Raw genomic sequence first — 13,144 nt, forward strand, 5'->3', positions numbered from 1 at the left:
AAAGGAGAAAGGAAAATAAGGAGTAAAAATTTTTAAAAATTTAAGTAAAAAAAGTAATAATAATAAAAAATACGTACAGAAAAAAGCGAAAAGAAAAAAATGAAAAAAAGAAAAAAATTATAAAAAGAAAGCAAAAACAACAACAACAACAACAACAACTAAAAAAAAATGGCAGCTCCCCCTCTTGGATAGGCGTGGTTTAATGTGGTAGGTCTTGGAGGCTGCTCTCAGAGGCTTCCCCTTGGTGTCTGCAGAGATTAGATAGGCAAGCATCATGCCAAGCTTTGCTGAACTATGAATTGTAGGCCACTCTAATGAGCCCGATCTCCTTTTGCTGAGGTTGAGCTAAGTTGTATTTTCAAGGCCTGCCTCGGTTCAAAGTTCCAGTCCATTCACTTTTTATGCTACCACAGATGAGATGTTTTTGTTTTGGTTGCTGGCTTCTTAGGGGGAGGAATCAATTTGTCTTGGCTCAGGCTGGGATTTCGGCTGCCCCTGCCTGGGGCGAGATGCGCAGCATGAGGTGATGTGCCTGCGCATGGTTGCAGAGTTGCAGACCCAACCCCTGGCAGGGATCCCGTTAGCGTTGGGGGAGGAATGAGGGCGTAGCTGTTGCCGGAGGCGGCACCGGGAGCTGCTGGAAATGAACTGTGAGCTCCTGTAGCCTGGGCGTGCACCCAGGTCTCCACTGCCACCAACTCTCTGCAGGGATCATGTAGAGGTGGGGGATGTTTTTTTTCCCCTGTTGGCACCCGGGATTCAGGGTCCGCTCGGCCAATGCTGGGGGCGAGATGCACCGTGGAAATGAGGTGCGTGCTCCCACTCCCAAAACTGAGGTCGAAGTGAGCACCCCTGACACTGCCACCGCAGTGGTGGCCGACTCCTTGCCAAGATGGCACTGGGCTGGAAGCTGTTCCTTCCCTTGTGCCAACTGGGTTCTGGATTTATCTATGGAGTGAGCTTCTCCCAGCGCAGTTAAGCATTCTTTACCTCTTCCTCAGAGACAGTACTATGACCGTGTTCAGTCTCTCTGTCTCTTCCCTTTGTCTCTCGGGCTCCGTGGGCTTGCCCCGCATTGGGCTGGGGCTGCCACCTCCCCTGCCCGTCTCGGGCTGGACCATTTTCCAATCTCCCCAGTTCGCACTCACTCACTCAGGTATCCTTCAGGTTCTCTTCCTTCTGGAGTCTGTATTTTCTCCTTCCGCTCTTGCAGATGAGAGTAATGTCCTTCTCAGTTCGATCGATGGGGCAGACGAAGTTTACAGAGCTCCCTTCCTCTCTGCCATCTTGGCTCCTCCCCTGCTGTTGGCTTTTAAATTAAATGAAGTATTGTTGTTACTAGTCCATAGTAAGTCTATGATGTATCAAATTTAAATGTATTCCTGCTTTGGAAAATATTCAGTGAATTGGAAAGAAGAAATATATGATGTAGTCAATTTTAAAAGAGGTCTTGCTGTATTGCTGCTCTGGTACTTTTGACAGAGTACACATTTGTTTCCTGTATGATAAACCAAATTAACACAAAAACATGGCTGCCAGTCCCCCAGTAGCCATGAGAATGCAAGGCTTGCATCAAATCTAACATCAAACAACCTTAGGAAAGTCAACAGAAGAAGAATAAAACAGATGTTTGTTTAAGAGGAAACTCATAGGAGATAATAAGTATGTATTCAAAAATCATATTTCTGTATTTTTAATGAGAAATGACTGTGGGATCCTTCCTTCCTCAGCTGGCACAGATATATATGGGGTTGCAGAAGCTGGTTGGAGTGATGATAATTATTTGCTTACTCTCTTCTCCTGCAATCGAATCTGAGTTCTTCAGAGGCAGAACCTAGTTTTGCTGCTGTTACTGCTTTCTATCCCCATCCACTCACTTCTGATTCCTCCTCTGTAGAAAAAAAGCATATCTGATTCCTGGAAAGTGCATGCTAGTGAATGTCTGCCAAACAAATAGGTACATGCAAAAGTGAATGGATGAATGATTTTATTGCTTTCCCTGGTTTGTTCAAAGCATTAATAAGACATTTTATATGTTATAGCTATTTTATCCTTGACACTCCCTTGTTTAGAATTATGTACCTAATACTTTAGATATTCCTCTAACATTAAAATCAAGGAATGTTACCAGCTGAATGAAATACAACATCCAAAATGAAACATTAGTGTATATTTCTCGTTATAGCTCATTGGGGATGTTAGGCCACATGTAATTCATAAGTGAGCATCTAATAAAAAACAACAACAACAAAAGAACCCTATTTCGTATGTTTAAAACAGAGATCATTTAAACAATGTTGCTTAACATTTTAAGGAAACATTGAGAATCCGAAGAAGTTGGTAAAGCAATCCAGAAATGAGTAACACAGGATGCTACTGTTCCCCAGGGTGGAGGCTCAAAGACATGGTTGGGGTCACTGAAAGGCAGAGGAAAGCACACAGTTCTGTAGGATACACAGATGAGATGCTACTGGCAAAGGGTCCATCAGAGAAAGAGGAAAGGCAAGAAATGTCCTTGTTTCCACCTTTGTTTTACATTCCCATTTCCTGTTGAAGCCTCATATTGGCCAGTTTCTGACAGACAAAAACTGTCACAGAAGAACAAGAAATACAGTTTTTAGGGGTGGACTCTATGATGGAGAGTAGGGGGCAGGAAGGGTGATGAATGGATGAGAACCAACATATCCCGAAGCAGTCCAAGGTGAGGGAGAGGGGGACATGTGTGGTGATTATCCTTGAGTCTAATGTGGCTCGGAGGGCTGATTGTGATCAAGTTATTAGCGTGGTTGAGGAAATCCACCGTTAGAGGAATGTTCCTGACCTCCTAATAAAAGGGGAAGAAGTGATTGAAACCCTCTTTCCAACAACTGTGGAATTCTGAAAATACTTCCCAGATCTCTCCAAACTTACATCTGGGTCTACATCTCCTCATGTTTGTAGTCAATATATTACTTCTATGAATTCTATCGTCTTTTATATTTTAAGATGGTCCTTATGTCATTGTCCTAGTGTCATTCCAGACCCAAAAAACAATTTCTTATGCTTTATTCACCCATCTGAGTTTTTTGTTAAATGTCAGTAGAAGATTCTTTACAGGAAAGCTGGGCAGGCTCACCTTGTCCACTGCATAAGATAGAACTTATGATGACCTGTGTCTCCTTTCAGCTCTCAGTCTTTTACTAACTTATTTTTTTTTACCAGTTAAGACCTGTACTCATTGTTCTATCTGTTCTTTTCTCTTCTCCCTCACTCCTGTATTAACCTCCTCACTCCCCTTCTCTGGGAGAAGTACCTGGGCACCTGCAATCCTTGTTATATCAAGCATTTAACTCACCTCTGCTTTCATTGGTAAACTAAGATTCACATCCATCTATAGTGTTTTGTATACCAATAAGAATTCCCCTGTTTTAGTACCTTCTGTATAGAAAATGGTAGTAGTTTAAAATAATTAATAAACCATTATTACTCAAACTATCTTGGTTCCACAAGAGATGTAGAATGAGTGTGTTTAGAGATAGATTATGAGATTGCATTTTAGAAGTTTAAATTTCAATTGCCTTAGGATGTTTTAATGAAATTGTTCAGTAAATAGTTTGGAAATGTGAATATAAACCCAGAAAAAGATCAAAGCATTGAAGGATATTTCAAAAGGGAATGAATAGCATTGTCTGCAGACAACATAGGGCTGAGAAGAAAGTGGGCCTTCTTTCAGATTTTTGAGTTAACAGCACATAACAGTAGAGTGGGGAGGAGAAGTGGATGTCAACAATGGAGAGCTGAACCGTGAGAGAGCACTATGAGGAAAAGGCATCAGAGACTCAGTGATAATTGTGAAAGAGTGAGGAGTCCCGGAAACATACTTTAACAGCTGACTTTAAAATGTTTCTTGAAAGAAAACAGTTTCATTGGACACGGCAGATTACCGGCCACTGTTAACTTAGCAAATGCAATTTCTGGAAAATAACAAAAATCACTTTGATGACTTTGCAATTTGGCCAATGAATAGGAGGTAAGGAATTAGATTCTGTGGCTCTAGATATCTCTTTATAGGCATTTGGAAGTAAAGGGAAAAACAGGGATAAGTCAACTACTGAGAAGGAGAATTTGATGGGAAATTTGGACAGATTTCTTTCAGAGATGATGATGGATTGAGCTTGCCTTCAAGCAGGAGAAAGAAGACACGAGAGATGTCATACTTACCAGTGTAAGATAAAGTTACAGGTATTAAACAGGGATTGGCTTTTGTCAGGAAGTGATGCTTTTGCCTACACAGAATCATATGGAGAAATGGGTGGAATGCTCTATTCTTAAAACTTCCACTAGTTGTCTCCAGCTTCTACAAGGATCTGAAGGAAACCAGCAGAGAAGAGTGAACAAATAGTTAGTTAATCAAAGTTTGTCTTTGATGAAGAAGCCAAGCATGAAAGACTTGCATCAGATGGGCCAGTCTGGACTGGATGTTAGGTGCACACACATGGTTGTCAACTAGGCAGGATGCTCCATGAATGAAAACCACTCATCTTTACCTTCTTTCACACAACTAAGCACAACTGTACTTTCTGTCCTCCATATTTTTATCATTTTGATAGGGAGAAGAAGGAGGACAAATTTCAAATGGGAGTGAGATGCCCCAAGTCCTATGCAGCTGGTTGAAACCTTAAATGTATTTCCTTTTTTCTATCTAGATTCTGCCAGAACTTCTAGAGTTCCAAACATTGATTTTGTGCAGATGTAGTCAGCTTTACATGAGAACTGAGGGATGAGTATGAAATGCAGAAGAAATGAGTGCAAACATAGGATCTCAATGAAAACAATCAAAGAGGAAGAAACCCAAGGAAAAAAGATTCTCAAAGAACTTCTCAAGTGGATTCTACAAGTTTTAGTCTTTACACTGAGTATATACTAATTGCACCATCATGTCACATAGTGACATGTGTTATTCTGGCCATTCCAGATAAAGAAGTGAGTGCCCCTAATTAAAAGGAGATGTGGAATGAATGTAAAAGATTGTAATGGCTCCTCTGGGGGATGGGCCAGGGATTGGGATGATAGGAATACTAAATATGAACAGAGGAGAGTCACTGACATAATGTCATGTACTTTCATCTCATCTCATTAGTTAATTGATTTGTTTATTCATCCATTCATTCCTGAGTTAATTGGAGAAATGTTTATTTAAGACACAATATATGCCTTGGATCAGGCAATAAGAATACTCAAGAAGTAATTTTCTCTGTGTTATGGAGAAGTAAGTATCCAGTCTAGTAGGAGAGGCAGCTAAAAATTGAGTTATACCATAATGTGAAATCTGAGGTAATGGCTTGAATGGTGCTTATTTTAGCCTTGGGAAATCAAAGAAGGATTTTCTGGGAAGGTTATGTCTAATCTGAGGACTGATGATTCTTACTTATGTGAAGAACTAGTAAAAAGGCCAGAAGAGGAGGGTAATGTGTAGATGAGAGACTGTAAAGGTCCAAAGGGTGGGCACAGTGGGGAAACTGATTCATCCTAAAGGCAAGGATGGTTAGAGCCCAGGACTCCAGGAGGTGACTATGTTTGTAATCCAAAGGAGTGCCTAGATTTTGTATTGAGGCAAATGGGAGTCCTCAAATTGATAGGTGTTTTTAGAAGAATTGCTTTCAATTAGCTGGGGTAGAAATTAAAAGAAATAGTTCAGTGACCAGGAGTCTCTTTTGGAGGACATTGAGAAGTGTCTGCACCAACACTGTATGTGGGAAAATGTTGGGAGCTGCCGAGTTTTGGCTGCCTCAAGCAAGGACATATCGCTCTCCAGGGAGCAACCAAAAAAACAAGATTTACATCTGGAGGCTAGGAGAGTGCATTTCCTGGTCCAGGATTCAGAGACAGTCATACTGGGCCAGACGAGAAAAGCCAAAATGAACAAAAGATCAAACCGCATTCGGGTTTATGCCGCGCTAATCTTCCCCTGCCCATTATTGCGGACAAAAGTCTGGGCGCTTCTTTTGATGCTGTGTTCAGAGTTTCAGTTTTGGTTTCCCCTTTCTCTAATAATCATTTGACTCTGTTACCTGGCAACCAACCTGGGTCAGTGTCCCGCCCCAAATCCTATATAGGTGTGATTTATTTTCTTAATAAACGGGGGCTTGATCAGAAAACGCTTGTCTTGCCTCACTCCCTGTGTCTCCCTCCTGCCCTATTTCTTTCTCCCTCCCTCAGGAACAGACCCACAAAGATTTACTGCCCCGCTGGCTGGGCAAGGGACCCGGACAAGTGACGCCCCAATGTGGGGCTCAGTGAAGGAACACAACAGGAAAATGTAAACAAATCTGAGCCATATGAAGAAGGTAAATTTGACAGAAGGATTTGTTTCCATATGCTATCTTCATTCACATAGGCTTCTGTAACAAAAATACTATAAACTGTGTAGCCTCTAAACAACAGAAATTCATTTCTCACAGTGTGAAGGCTGGGAATCCAAGATGAAGACATGGTGGATTTTGTGTCTAAGTCCACTTCCTGGTTCAGAGACAGCCATGTCTTTTCTGTGATCTCACCTGGCAGAAGGGGCGAGGGAGCTCTGTAGCGTCTTTTTATAATGGTATTAATCCCATTATGAGGTTTCTACCCTCATGACCTAATCACCTCCCAAGAACCCCACCTCTTAATACAATTCCATCAGGAATCTGATGTCAACATAAGAATTTTGGGGAGGTAAAACATCTGGTCTTTGCCTCTGGATGTATCCTGGTTTCACCTTGCTCACATTTGATTGGATATATTCCATTGTTTTTGTCCAAGGTGTTTTGATTTCTTTCAGAATAACTACAGACAGGTGGAGTGGACTGGCTGTGTACTGTAACTTTTTAATATACGAATAACTATCAAACATGACTGACCAAATACATCTTTGGTTCATAATAACAATATTTATATTAGTTTCCATTACTTGAGCATCTGTCAAGTATTCATCTCATCTTGCTTATTAGACGTATTTAACTGCATCTGCATTTATGTATGAGGAACAGAAAAGCAGGAGAATTAGGCAGCTTGCTGACCATATATAGCTGGTAAATCCTGGGGCCAGAGTCAAGGCCAGAGGTGTCCCACTCTAAAACCTTGTGCTTGGGGAAGAGCCTTGGCCAACCCAGGTTCTTCCATCCTAGGAAGGGAGTTCTCTTAGTGTGATCACTGGCTTCTCTTCACACTGCTCGCTGTGCCCAGGAAAGAGTTGTATCTGAACTCCAGGAAGAATGAGCTAAGTGGTTCAGTACCATCCTGTTCCCTGTCCGCTTTGGGAGCACCTGTCTGCCCCAGTGTCCCACAGGTCTTGTCCTTGTCCTGGGCTAGAGAAGTTGCTGATTTCCAGGTTCATTAACCTTCTTTCTTAGAAGCCAACGTCCCCCACCCAGCCTTTGTCAGGCATGGGCGTAAGGATTTAATCAAGCATCTGCTCATTACTCCCCAGTTGATGCAAAGCCCAGGTGGGGGAACAGGTTCATTGTATTGGCGCCTCTCCTTCTGACACTAATATCTGGATCTCCCCATCATCCCACTGCCTGTCACGGTGAGACAGAACAGTATGGACCATGGCCATCTGCTTTGTGTGCCCTGAGTCCTAGCAGCAAGGCCAGAGCCAAAGACCCCCCCTTACCCTGCCCTGAGTGACATCACTTGCAGGTGGCTGAAGCTCGTTGATGACATACCATGTGTGACAGTGGAGGAGGATACTTAATGGATCAGAGACTCAGGAACTGAGACCATGTTGCAGATCCTGGTGCCAGCATCGAGCACCATGGCTTCTACTGCTGGGTGGTCCTCTCAACTTTGCCTGAATCTATTGAATTCCTTTGAAAATATTAAAGGCAATTTGTGGAACATCTTTACAAATAAAATTTAAATGCTAGAAAATCAAGACATCAATGTACAGTATTTGCCCAGGGCAGGCTTTCTCATATTTAATATTTCCTCTCAGATTCTTTTCATGGTTCCTTTTCACGTAACATTTAGTGCTGTGATTTTCTCTTTGTAAGTCTTTGTCTTTGCTAAGTCATGTGTTAGAAGAAATAAAATAAATTTATTTTGTTCTAAATTTATCTTATACTAGAAACATTTCTTGGCAAATCAGTTAAAGTCAGCATTTTATTTTGAAAATTGCAAGCTGTTGTTTAAAAACAGGTTTACTTTTTATAAAAGAAGAAAGGAACATAATCAATATTGGTAATGTGGTGACCTGAATTCCACTGCTTTGTTTAGAAATGAGGACTAGGAACACCTGGGTGGCTCAGTTGGTTAAGCCTCTGACTCTTGGTTTTGGCTCAGGTCATGATCTCACAGCTTATGGGTTTGAGCCCCGAAAAAAGCTCTGTGCTGATATTGTGGAGCCTGCTTTGGATTCTCTCTTTCTCTCTCTATCCCTTCCTTGCTCATCCTATCCTTATTAAATAAACAAACTTAAAAAGAAAAAAGAAATGAGGACTAGCATGAGCAAAGTTTTCTCCTCTCTGATGTTAATCGTGACAAATTATTAGAGCAATGAAAATCACTTCAGATTTTGAGAATTTGGGTATATTTTCTCTGTTGCCTGAGAAAAGTGCTTACTTCTTTAGTCAGTTATTTGGAATGAAGGTTTCTGAAGCACTGTGAATTAGCACCTAGTCCTGGTTTTGCAGCCACCGTCCTCTGAGGGACCATAGCAGAATATGTTTCTTAGAAATCAACCTAGTTTACAAGTTGAAGGTTAAATATTTGATTCTGGTAAATATGAATACAAAAGGCTAAAACCATTAAAAATGAGGTGATGCACTGTAAAGATAAATAAAATGCAAACCATAATCATTTTAGTTTCCTCTATTAAATTTTCCCAATTCATAATTGTGGTATTGGGGTTGAGATTTACGACAATACATTTTGGAAGAACCCTCCAGTGGCTCACTAGATTATCAGGGAAAAGGTATAGAATAAGAGATCCAGCTCTGCTTTGTGTTTATTGAGCAATTATTCTTCCCCAGTGAAATTGCCTTTAAAACTTTCACTAGTGACTTAGATAATAACTGCTAATGATTAAAACAACACACATCAAAGAAACATCAAAGAGCAGTGGAAAAAAGAAAGTAATGAATCATCAAAAATTGAACTAATCAATACAGATGAGAGAAATTCATTTCATACCTTTAAAATGCATATCTTAATCTATTCAAATACCATATATATATATACATATATATATATATGCAGTATTTTACCTGTAATGCAGACATAAAATATGCATATGCATGGAGTAAAAAGCATAAGCAAATGGAATTAATATGAGGCATATATTCTGACCAAAATATTTAAACAATATAATTAAGTATCAACTGACTCCAAGTAATTTAAGCTCAAAATTGTAATATTTGGTTCTCAAATGGCAGATACTTATGAAAATTGTTAAACTTTCTGTACTATTTGAAACCTTTCTGAAATCAAAAGAATATTGACCCCACAAAGATGTCCATTCCCCAATCCCTTAAACCTGTACATTTGTTACATTACATCTTGTTCAGGTGGCTCAGGATTATATTTGGTTTGCTTACCTGGTCCGTTTCGGCTCTGTAATATCCCTATAATTATGTAAGAAGAATAGTATTGCACTGTAATCTATCATGTAAAACCATATATATGGAAAATTTGATTAGTTTTTAAAGAAACATATCATGATTACATAGGCACAATATTGTTGTAGCCTATGTGCTCTAAGCAACAAAGCTAACAGTAAACTTAGTGAACACAAACCACATTCATATTCTCGGTTCATTTATTTTTAGAAAAGTCTAGGGGCACCTGGGTGGCTTAGTCGGTTAAGTGTCCGGCTTCCAGCTTTGGCTCAGGTCATGATCTCACGATTCGTGGGTTCGAGCCCCACGTCGGGCTCTGTGCTGACAGCTAGCTCAGAGCCTGGAGCCTGCTTCAGATTCTGTGTCTCCCTCTCTGACCCTCCCCTGCTCTGTCTCTCAAAAATAAATAAAAAACATTAAAAAAATAGAAAAATCTAGCATATCCAGTAGTTTCAGACTTCGTTTTTACTTTAAAAATTCTAATTTGTTTAATTGATAGATAGTAGAATATCATAATTAGTTTTAGAAAATCATAAGAAATGCTTTATTAATGTGTATATTCTGATGTAAAACACATGGCTGTTCCCATGTATTTTTTAAAAAATGAAGTAAAGCACTTTTTTTTTTTCAAAAAAGAGATTTACCAGATGTACTTAAATTTATGGACCTTGAGATGAGGTCGTTACCCTGGGTCATCCAGGTAGGCCCAATCATGTCCCATGAGCCCTGAAAATCAGAGAACTTTCTCCAGCTGAGGTAGACAGGAATGCCAAAGAGATCTCAAGTCTGGGGGCAACTTGACTCTGACTTTGAAGATGACGGTGGTCATGAGGCAGGGAATTCAGGTATCCTCTCGAGCCTCTGGCCAGAAGCTAACAAGCAAGTGGGGAGCTCAATGCCACATCACCTGGAACCGAGTTCTGCCATCAGCCGGCATGAGTCCAGAAGTGAATTCTCAACAGTCTCCAGCAAAAACAACTGTGTTGGCATGTTGATTACAGACGTGTGAGGACAGGAATGAAGGAATCAGCCAAACCATGTGGATTTCTGACCGGAAATGTCTGGTTAGAATTGTGAAACAATCACTTTGCTGTTTTAAGCCTCTAAATCTGTGGTAATTTGTCATGGTTGCAATAGTAAAGTGAATACAATACTTATATTGTGTTTATTTTTCATTTATCTCAACCAGTAAGAATACCTAAGCAGTATGGTCCATCTTCCACTGAGAAATCTTAGGTTCTTGGCTAAGAAATGCAGCAGCATGAAGGTGTGTGTAGGAGTAGCAAATTAGCCTCTATGGCAGTCACTTTTCTGAGTGTAGGAAGGATGCGGTATGCTACCATAGGTTTTAAGTTGAGTTACTTGGTTCAGAAAATGGAGAACCAGGATCAAGTCATCCAAAATACTGAGACAGAGAACACAAAACTAAAATGGCTGTCATACATTTAGAGTAATACAAGAAATATTCGTTTAATGTTTGTTTATTTTTGAGAGACAGAGAAAGAGAGGGAAGAGCACCATCAGGGGAGGGGTAGAGAGAGACACACACAGAATCTAAAACAGGCTCCAAACTCTGAGCTGTCAGTATGGAGCCCAAATCAGGGCTCAAATCTATGGACCTTGAGATCATGACCTGAGCGTAAGTCAGAGCTTAACTGATTGAGCCACCCAGGCGCCCCACAAGAAATATTCTTATTTTTTGTTCTACCTAAAAAGTGTGCCTCTGCTTATACAGTAGTTTAATTTATGGCTAATTGATGAGCAGTTAGGTGGCTTTGTTTCCGTTCTTGTGCCTCCTCTCCTAATGTCTAAACTGATAAATCTAAAAGCAATCGTTTCTCTTTTTCTTCATTTTTCTGACCCCTGTATTAGTATAGTACATAATGCTGTGCTTATATTGCTGTGCTGTGTTTTCTCCCCCCTTTCCCAAAATAAGATCTTTTCAACCAATTCAAGATACACAGTTTTAAATTTGGCCCTACTTTTCACTAAAAGCCCTTCGCTTCCTTTAAATTCTGCGATCCTGAATATACCATTTTGAAAGTCTGACTTTGTTTTTAAAATCTAAACTTGACATTGACTGATTAATATCAGCCTTTCCTCAAAACTGGCAATTTGGTTTCTCTTCAATGACTAATACATCAAAGCAGCTTAAATGGAAACACTTAGATTCAGACTCATTGAAAAAGATGCAATTCTCACTGGACTTGATCAAAGCCTGGTCATCATAAAGCAGTCCAGGAATTTTCATCATCTGACCCTATTGACCTAATAATTAAACACACTGCAATGCTCCATGTGGATTCTTGCTTCTGTCTTCCTTCTTTCCTTCTCAGTTCTTCATAGCGCACACCGATCAGAGACGATTATTGGGTTGCCTCTCTGATGCTGGAGGAACAGCAGCTCCTGTCTGTGGGTGTTCCTATAGAAAGACTATGACAGGCCCTCTTCGGTGACCCAGATAATTGTCCGGAGGTGTCATTAATATGTGGAACTGCACCCTCCCCTGACATTCTTCAATCAAGAGGCTGTAAAATCCTGCCAGGTCTCTATTTTAAGTCAGTGGGAAAATCTCACAGGTAAGAGTCCCTGTCGCAGGGGCTGTTCTTGGAAATGAAAATGTCTTGGCTTCTGAAAACGTTAGAAATGACAGTACAATATCTTTTACGGTATTACCAGGTATTTTACCTTTGCTTTGGGTTTACTATTAAAAGCATGCAGGTCACATAAATGAAAATCAATAAAAGGAAACAAACCAGGAGGAATATTCTTCTGGTTGGCTCAACGCTATCAACAAACATGACACATGCACTGGGATGACTAAAGGTCATTACTTGCATTTTTCAGGAAGGAAAATGCAGCCAACACCTTATAGTAACAGTGTGGGGTCACAACTTCTAGAAGTGATAAGACCCTTGATTTGATTCTGTCTCTACTCTTTGTAGCGTTAGCCCCCGATACCATGACAGCAGAGCCACTGCATGGAGCTGCAGAAGGGACCAGGGACAGCGTCTCCATCCCCGTTTGCCAGGGACTGTAGTTCAGCATGGCTGTCCCAGGAGCTCACACACTTGAGGTGTCCCCATGGACAGCTCTTAGTTTGGGTCTCCAGTGGGGAGTCGACAAGCTGCCTAATGTGATCTTTGATGCTCACGGAATAAGAGAAGTCTTCACAAATTAATTACTGCCTGTACCTATATGGGCTGCCCATATTTTTCAACATGAGCATTTGGAGATGGAAGCCTGAAGAGGAAGACTTGGATCCTGACTCCTTGCCCCAGCCTCTCATCCATGGACTGGTCCCGCCGTCTGTCTTCTTTCTTTGTTATGGCATCTTTGGCTTCTCTCTGTGAGTGAATGTTTTCTTCTTCTGGACTGGAAGAAGCTGATTTGGCCCATGTGAGCTGACATCACTCTTTCTCTGAGAGTTTGGTGGAATAGGGCTGTGCTGGCTGTTCCCCCTCCCCCCCTCCTCCACAGGGGCCCTTCCAAGCGCCCTGTGCAAGGCAGACCTTCCCTGAACAGGAGGAATGCTCTGCCCACGAGGGAAAATGGTGCAGGGCGCTGCC

General features: G+C 40.9%; 2 long non-coding RNA genes across 3 annotated transcripts in view; one reads left to right on the forward strand and one right to left on the reverse strand.

The window, feature by feature from the left end:
* The window catches only part of LOC115293900, a 24,224-nt gene extending 17,694 nt beyond the window's left edge, over positions 1-6,530 (reverse strand). The window contains exon 1 of the long non-coding RNA XR_003909665.1: positions 6,439-6,530. This is a non-coding gene — a long non-coding RNA (uncharacterized LOC115293900). The remainder of the gene's footprint in view (positions 1-6,438) is intronic.
* LOC115293899 overlaps positions 1-11,966 on the forward strand; it is a 25,469-nt gene extending 13,503 nt beyond the window's left edge. The window contains exons 2-4 of one of the 2 annotated variants that reach the window (XR_003909664.1): positions 4,686-4,962; positions 6,199-6,326; positions 11,912-11,966. This is a non-coding gene — a long non-coding RNA (uncharacterized LOC115293899). Of the gene's footprint in view, positions 1-4,685; positions 4,963-6,198; positions 6,327-7,659; positions 7,703-11,911 lie in introns of those variants that run through there. The other variant, XR_003909663.1, reaches the window with a different exon arrangement.
* The last annotated feature ends 1,178 nt before the right edge of the window (positions 11,967-13,144 follow it).

Source organism: Suricata suricatta, chromosome 6, assembly GCF_006229205.1.
Source record: "Suricata suricatta isolate VVHF042 chromosome 6, meerkat_22Aug2017_6uvM2_HiC, whole genome shotgun sequence".
NCBI lineage: Eukaryota > Metazoa > Chordata > Mammalia > Carnivora > Herpestidae > Suricata > Suricata suricatta.